Source organism: Limulus polyphemus, unplaced genomic scaffold (genome assembly GCF_000517525.1).
Source record: "Limulus polyphemus unplaced genomic scaffold, Limulus_polyphemus-2.1.2 Scaffold1723, whole genome shotgun sequence".
Taxonomy (NCBI): Eukaryota; Metazoa; Arthropoda; class Merostomata; order Xiphosura; family Limulidae; genus Limulus; species Limulus polyphemus.
The window spans coordinates 30,193-39,112 of record NW_013667333.1 but is presented as its reverse complement, the minus strand read 5'-3'; positions in this window follow the sequence as shown (position 1 = coordinate 39,112).

The following is an 8,920-nucleotide window of genomic DNA, read 5'->3' as shown; positions in this document are numbered from 1 at the left end:
AGAACTTTAAATTCACCTATACAATGACATGAACCTCAAAGCATATAATTATCATTTTTAGATTTACATAGATAAAATGTACACTTTTTAAAAATAATATATATTTCATACATTTTCTAAGTAAATGAAATTGTAATGTTCTTTGACAATATTTCTAGGAAATAGAGAACAAATATTACCTGCATTTTATGTTGAGGAATGACATGGAAGAAGGATTATATATACATTTTTTTATGACAGTCGATAAAATGCATTCCAACCACAGTAAAAACATCTTATTACTAATAATTTAGTGCCAAAATCAGATAAGAATTATTTAATTATTAACCAATATAATGAAGATTGCTTTAGCTACGAATGAAGTTAAAAAATTATAATTTCATACTGTAAAGTTGTATCATAAACACTCACACCAAAATAAAATATGTATATATATTAAACTTGGATAATTAATAAAATCTTCTCTTTTGCTGGACTTTAACTATGTACATAACATTAAATCTTGAAAACTTGCTACTTATTTTCTGAGGGTGTGGTGAAGAATCAAGCAAGCTTCCATTAACTCGAGTCTGGTTGGGGAAGAGATAAATGGGAACAGTTAAGTTACCATCAATATTTATTAAAATCTGAGAAAGGAAGTTAAGGAATTCTACCAGATACTAGTTTTTGCTTAGTTCTGGATTTCTCAGGATGAATTATGTATATTTTATGATATATTGTATTGAACAAGAATAAAGGAAAACTTAAGATTAGTTTATTTAATAGAAATGTTCACTGTATTTCACATCCTTCTGGTATTGATTGTCAACAGTGGACATATAGGAGTTTAAATACTATTATATACTCTTCTTCTAGGGACCAGGTAAAGAATATAGTGTTTACAAAATACAATAAGCCTCGTCTTATAAATATAATTGATTAGAATATTATAAGGAGCTTAAAAAAAAGAAGACATTCATACCATAGGAATTGTTATTGTGGAAACCTTTGCCTATGCCATAAGCATTTGTTTTCTTTCAGTAGTATTAACATGGTATTTAAACATCTCCCTTTCCACCACTTAAGTTAACTATACGCAAAACTATTTTTTCAATGCTTTAATTTTTTTTTATCTTTCTATACAAGTTTTGTTAATTTTTTCAGTACAACTGTTAAATTTCTCGTGATTTTAAACTTAAAAGCTTTCTAGGAACCTTCCGTAAACTTTAAATTTATGAAACTAATTATTGCTAAATAGCATGTGTTTGGTAATTTAATTTATATTCTATTGTTATTTTTAAATATTAGTTTCAGAAATGGTATTGGTCAGAACATTTAAAATATCTAGTTTTATTATTTAGATTTTTTTGTATTGTTAGTTTAGTATATTAACTGAGGACTAACCTGAATCTCGAGATATTCTTTGGGTTTGTCAGTTTATTGTGTGTGCATGAGCATTTACTTCAGTCATTCCATACTCATCTACACAAGGCCTAGTTAGGGTGTTAAAACTCTCAATCTGCAGGTCCTGGGATCAAAACTTAATGCTATTGGTCAGAATATTTAAAATATCTAGTTTTATTATTTAGATTTTTTTGTATTGTTAGTTTAGTATATTAACCGAGGACTAACCTGAATCTCGAGATATTTTTTGAGTTTGTCAGTTTATTGTGTGTGTGTGTGCTCATTTACTTCAGTCATTCCATACTCATCTACACAAGGCCTAGTTAGGGTGTTAAAACTCTCAATCTGCAGGTCCTGGGATCAAAACTTAATGCTGAATATACTCGCCCTTTCACCCTTGGGTTGTGATTGTCAATTCCCATTTGTTGTTAATGAATGAGCCCAAAAGTTGGTGGTGGGTGTTGCCAGCAGATTGCTTTCTCAAAATTAGGAAATGTACAGATTGCCTTAGTAGCTTTGCCAAGAACAATGAAACAAACAATCGTCTACATGGTCTTTGCCATCTCTAGACTAAAGCATAGAAAGCTCTCTTATGGGGATAGGCTTGCATGGTTTAACCCTCAACTACACAACTGTAATTTTGAGAGTGAAAAAAAACAAAACAAAAAAGCTGTCATTTTAGCTGTACTTAAGACTTTTTTTCACCCAGCACATTCTTGATTTTCATATTTTGTTGCTTAAAGCATTTATGGTAGTAAAAGAAAAAACTGAATTTAAATTTTATGTTCAGAGCATAATTAAGCACAAAAATATTTTTATTACCAGACTTAAACTTAATGGTTAAGTGCAGACATTCTGAATAAGTGTCCCTCCTCCTCTGATTACATCATTTTGAGGCATGGATGTCACTGGAGTATAGATTGTTGTCTACAGGTGGTAAAGTATTTTTAATGTATACATATTACTAACAAGAAGAGAGATCTGATGAAATAATGTTTTGTTGCCTCAAGGAAAAGGTTAAAGAAACCTCTGTGTATCAGTTTGTCATATTTCCTGTAATTTTCTTGGCTCTGAGAATATTTTGTTCTAAAAAAAAAATCACCAGGTTGATAAAAATCTAATGTCATTAAGGTATAATCTAAGTTGAATTAATTGATCTTAGGTGTTTGAATTATTGTCATTTGCTATTGAATAACTTTTCTTTTTAGTTAAATGATTATTTTGATATTTCTATTGTGTTGAAAAAGAACTATGTATTATTGTTTGTCTATTAAATAAAATATCAAATTTAACCCTTGCCATTTGTAGTAGTTTGATAAACTTTATATAGATTAATGTAGCAGTTAAAATATATAATTTATGTAAAGTTTGTGACACTTAAAATGGCCCATGTACTGTAACTTCAAAATTAATCAAACTTGCAAGTTTTTTCATTTTCATAACCAAGGTACTTTTGAATCATATTTTACTAAGATTCATCTTATGGCATGGTTACTCAGTAGATTAAAAAACAACAAAAAAACATGCAAATATTTAAAGACATTAATTATTTTGCAAAGGATACCAAGTTTTTTTTTGTTTTAATTTGTTCACAGCATTGTTATATACTCCTAAAAATCAACAGGTTGTTTCATGTATGGCTTAATGTAAGTCCAAAAAATATATCTATTTTATACATAGTAGCAAATCACATTTAGTTCAAATACAGCTCTGGGGTACTTAGCTTTTAAAGGAAAATTAAAGAATGCATTTAAACGAAGACAAGAAATGATTTATCCAAGAGTGCTTGTTAAAGAACACGTTTTTGTGGAAAGTAATTAACTCGGTGTTTTACAATTCTTATAGACTTGTTTTAAGTTCATTAACTGTCTAAAAAAATAGAGACAATTTTAAGTACGTGTATAATACTTTACTGAATAGAATGAAACACGTGAGAGTTTGTATCATTATACCGTACACATTACCTATATATGTATTATAAATATGAATATTAAGTAGAGAGCTACCTCTTAAAATAAGAGTTAAATACCTTCCTTAAATATCAGACTAAATATTTACATTACGTAAACTTTAGTGATTGTTCCAACAGAATACTGTACGTCTTTAAATTGTTACCAGATAATTCTCTCAAATATAAATGTAGTAAAAATGTCTATATACATTTTATACTATGTTACTGTAAGTTTAGGGATTTGCAATGATTCCGTCCATGTTTTGGACCAGGGGTAGACCTCTTCCTCCCTCTCTGGAATTGTTATTTTGCATTATTACTGAATCCTGGGTAATAACCCTTTGTAACATTGTTGTTGCATTACTCAAAATATGTTAAATTTTGTCCATTGTCCGCATTTTAAATTAACATACCCTTTTCGCGGGTTAATATTAACCCTGTATATTTTCACTTGTGTATGATCGCACTATTAGTCCGTGTTCACAATACAGTTCTACTTAGCAGTCATTATACACACAGACATAATCCTATTTTTACATACAAAACTATTTTAAAATAGAGCCAAGTTTGTGTCTAAAATTCAGTCAACCTAGCACTGTTTGGCGTGTAAGATTATTATTTATGGTGGTTAGACGGTAGAGGTACTTAGGATTTGGTTCATCGTGTATTACGTAACTCTCTAGTTTGCTCATCAGTTCGTTTTTATTAATATTTTTCTTATAATTTGTCAGATTTGGCATGTTTGAATAGTTTTGTAGAAATTCTGAGTTTGTTGATGTGTGTTTTTGATATATTTATCTATGTTATACAGGCATATTCTACGACTGGTCACGTGTATGTTCTGTAAATTAATATGTTTTCTGGTGAAGCTCCTTGTTTGTTGCCAGTCAGACTACTAAGGTAACTCGTTCTGTTCCAAATTCTGGTTTTTATGCTATTTATGTGCGGTATCCAGTTTAAATTTGAGTCAAATGTAATCCCTAATAATTTTTACTGATGTTGCTACCTGTAAGAGAGTCCCGTCTAAATATCACTGTGGTATTGATTTGCTTATTTTGTACGATTTGTAAATAACATGACTTGTATTTTGTGCGCATTTATTTTAATTATCCACTTATTCTAGTACAATTCTATTTCGTTCAGTAATGGTTGTATATTGTATGTTGGGTTTGGGGCACTCTTCCAGGTTGCAACATCATCTGCGAACTGTGAGCAAAAAGTGTGGTTTGGGTCTTTGAGAGGCATGTCGCCGACATACATGATCGCGATGGGTTGTTTTTTAAGGCAGCTAGTCATCACCACCCACTGCCAACTCTTGGGTTACTCTTTTACCAACGAATAGTGGGATTGACAGTCACATCATAACGCCCTCACGGCTGAACGGGCAATCACGTTTGGTGAGACGGGGATTCGAACCCGCGATCCTCAGATTGCGAGTCGAGCGCCCTAACTACCTGCCCTCCTTGCGATGGACAGAGCACACATAGCTCACTGTGTAGCTTTGCGCTAAAACAACAGAATATAATACCCTACAATATAATTTTTATTTGTCATAAGACATTAGTATTAGGCCTATTATGTTTTTAACACTGTATTCTTTGTTTAGTCCCTTTGTGTAACGAATTTATTACATATTTATTTTATTATCGACGTTTGTTTAGATCACATTTATATTTAAAAACATGCACAGCCTTATAGTGTTAAATATGTATTGCGAAACTCCCGCCTATTCTCCAAAGTTGTTTGAAGATTCTCGAGAGTAAGAATCAACAATATATGTGTATACGTAAACGCTTAAATTTGTATTGTTACGTAATCAGAATTTTCTAGAACGCCTCCACATGACTATAAATATAATCAACGCGACGCGCCAAAAAAGGAGAGTATCTCTTTGGATTTAGTATATAAATATATACCGATATATAGTCAGTTTATGATATTTGCCAACAAGATTGATACAGTTTTCTTTTTTAACACAAATACGTTTTAATATACACAGAACAATACAATTTACAATAACGGTTGTTACAAATAGTTATTACTAACAATTATTTATATACAAATTTTTCACAAACTTACAAGCAATATAAGGTCTTCTTTCTAGTCTGGAACTTCCTTAATATCTTACCGAGGGTTAACGATGAGCGAGTTAATTTCGTGTTGACGTTGGCACAATTCATTTAATTAACAGGTAGCTAGCTAGCCCTGTAGTTTTCACTGTTTATACGCCTATTAGAGACTGAGTTTCCACCGATGACGTTAGGTAATGTTTTCGTAAAAGTATTAATGTCCGATGTGAATCCACTGAAGTTAAATGAGTTGTAATGTTCGAACTTTGTAAATGCTCCTGGTCAAATATCTTAAGTTTTCCGATTGGTGAGCATTATAACAATCACACTTATAGCTTCCGAAGTTTATAGCACACTGATTACAGCGAGCTAATAGATACATGTACAATAAATAAATTGTGTGTATATAAATAATGTCTTAGTTGGCCTGATGAGTTCTGGATTGAGCGAAACGCGTCATTGGCGGTTGATACGGCAAAACAATCTGGTTGGAATGCTGTTATTATAAGATTTCTTAAATCTTGAAAACCCTAAGGGACTAGATGAAAAATGTAGTGTTTAACAATATAACATTGCCTTATACTAATGTCTTATCCCGAGTTTAGTTAATTAGAATCATGCTTCGCCAGCTTGGAAAAGGTGTTTACACCATAACAGTTGTTATCGTAACAAATGGCTTATATAAATAGTGGTCCCACCGCTAGTATTTTTGATGTGTCCCAGCCAGCCTGATATCAGTAGTAAGTAAGACCCCAATGAATATGGCAAACATATTGTGGTTGGGATTTCCAAGAATTAGAAAAATGTATAATAACAGTGTCTCAAAGTGTTACATATTAGAATTTTAAGTGGTCTGAAATTAAGTTAACTGATAATTTAAATTTAGTAGTTAAATTGTAAATGTTTTTATTATAAACTATAAACCCATCTTTATAGTTTTGGTACCCCTTCCTCCCTTTCTAAGGACATGACTTTCAAGTATAACTGGGTAAACTGAGCTAGGCCCAGTTGCCCGAAGTTGGTCTTTCCGACCCATAAATACTGAAAGTATTATAAAGTTAACGCTAGTCTTTATAATAAGATTTTATATGCTAGCGACCTCTCATTAATTTAATATTTCAAGTTAGAAATAATTGTACTCAAGTTGTACAATAAATGCAAACAACGTTCCAGAACCCACAATCACTCACCGTTTATAGCCGATTGTGGGTATGATAGTTATCCTTAAAAACCCATAAAAGCAGAAATTATATATTAAACCACCGTTGATTTCTATCGTAGATCATCCAACTTTCTCCCTAGTGTAGTTACTCCGATATAAAATTATGAAATATACAACCTTACTGTATGTTTCAAGTAATAATATTGACACTTTCTCACTGCAAGATATTAATAACTATTCAATATAGTATAATCAGTAATACTTCAAATAATATTTCAGTTCTACTATATATTGTGACTCATATTGGGATTTATTTTTAATTTAAATTGCACCATTCTTACTGATTTTTTGAGAGTGTACTTGAAAATTGTTTTTATTTTCTCAGTGTGTGTTGGTTTAGCTTTTATGATGAATGGGAAGTTTGGTGAATAAATCTCGCTCTGAAGAAAGGGCGGACGGCCCCCGGAGAGTGTTTAGAAAAATCCAACCCGTCATTTTTGACGGGTCAGCCAAAGATAGTAGTACTTGTTTTTGATGCAGAGGCGCCTGCTCATTACTAATTTTGAGCTGATAAACTAGAAGAAACGTAGATAGTTATCAGCACCCACCGCCAACTCTTGGACTACTCTTGTCTGACCAAACAGTGAGAAGTACCTTCTAGGAAGCTACAAAAAGACACGCTATTTCCAAATATACATTTAGTAAACAACATTACATAAATATAAGTAGTTGTTATTGAAGTCTTAATTCTTTCCATATGGCTGTCTCCGACATGTAAACGAACACTGTATTTCGTTTACTTATTTTACTGGATGAAAACGTAAAAGGGAAATCTTGACTTGTATTGGGCCCTATATTGTTTTTTTCTGTTGATTGACCACAAATACTTGTAACTCATTTTCAACAATTCCAGATCACGACCACCTGAACCGATGGGTAACTCATTTTCAACAATTCCAGATCACGACCACCTGAACCGATGGCACGCTGGTGCCTTACACTACAACCATACAACTTTAAAAGTCATTCATTTCACGTAAAGACAACCCGGCTAACTACTGATCAAGACATCTTAACACAAATTAGTGGGGCTAAAAAATGTCGTGTAATAACACATACAATAAGTAACGAAAAATTCCATCTCAAAGCCATGGTACAGGAGAAACTTCATCAATAAAAACGAAACACTACAATTAGATGTCATAGTTATGCCAGAAAAATACGTAGGTTCAAGAAGTCCATACAAAATTTAAAAACCCTATAACCCGAGCGCTTTCGAAAAGTGGACCTTTCTTCTAAGGGGATGATGACAAAACCTTGTCGAAACGTTGTACATTTGCTGTCATGTTAAACTTATATTAAAGTTTTTCTTCATTACCCATCTAAGCCGTCTCCAGCCATTATATAGTAGACCAGTTATCCGGGGTAGTTGTCTGGCCAGCAGGAGTCTAAGGCCCCACTATCACCCGAACCTTGTCGCATAACGGTGTCCCAGCAGAAAATGTTGAAGTATACCCAATTTACCTATTTCATGAAGTTGTCTTATTTAACTGGATCTATGGCAAGTGAAAGATTTCACAGATTCAAAAGCTGTTGTGACCTGTGTAGTTAAGATGGTTGTTAACTGTAAGCTGACGTGATCTATATAATTAAGACATATTTTGCCCCTGTAAGATGATGTGACCTAACTTCACGCTTTACATATTTTTTATTGAAAACTAGAGCTTAGGTTAAATAAAGTAGGTTGTTAAAGATATTCGAACAGTGTTAAAATAATATAAAACAAGAAACCATAAAAATAAAACATTTCAAAGTAATAGAATCCTCTTTTTTTGCATCTGTAACAAAAATGCAACTCCAGTCAGCACAACAATATTTAAAGAAATAATTGACAAACATACTTATTTATTGATTAGTATGTGACCTCACTATTTAAATTATTTAACACGGTCGTTTAAAGAAAAACAACAATGTTTAATAGAATACTCACTAAATTGTTGTAAGCGTATGATCTGACAAGAGCGCTAACTAGAATTAGAAACGTTATCCTTCTTGGCGATTGTTCAAACCATTATTTAATTTAAAAATGAGAGTCTCAAAATACCATAAAAAACTTTTACTTAATAATTTCCTCTATAGAAATAAATTACCGAGAGATTGTGCGTGTTATTTCAAATATACACAAGTGTAATCTTAATCTTAACAATTGAAACTGTTGAAATAAAAATGGAAACCTGTGGATTTTAATACGTTGAGTGAAGGCACGGAAGAGCATCCCAAACTTGCGTCAGTGGCACGTGTTCACCGTTTGTTTGTTTGAAATTAAGCACAAAGCTACACAATGGACTATCTGTG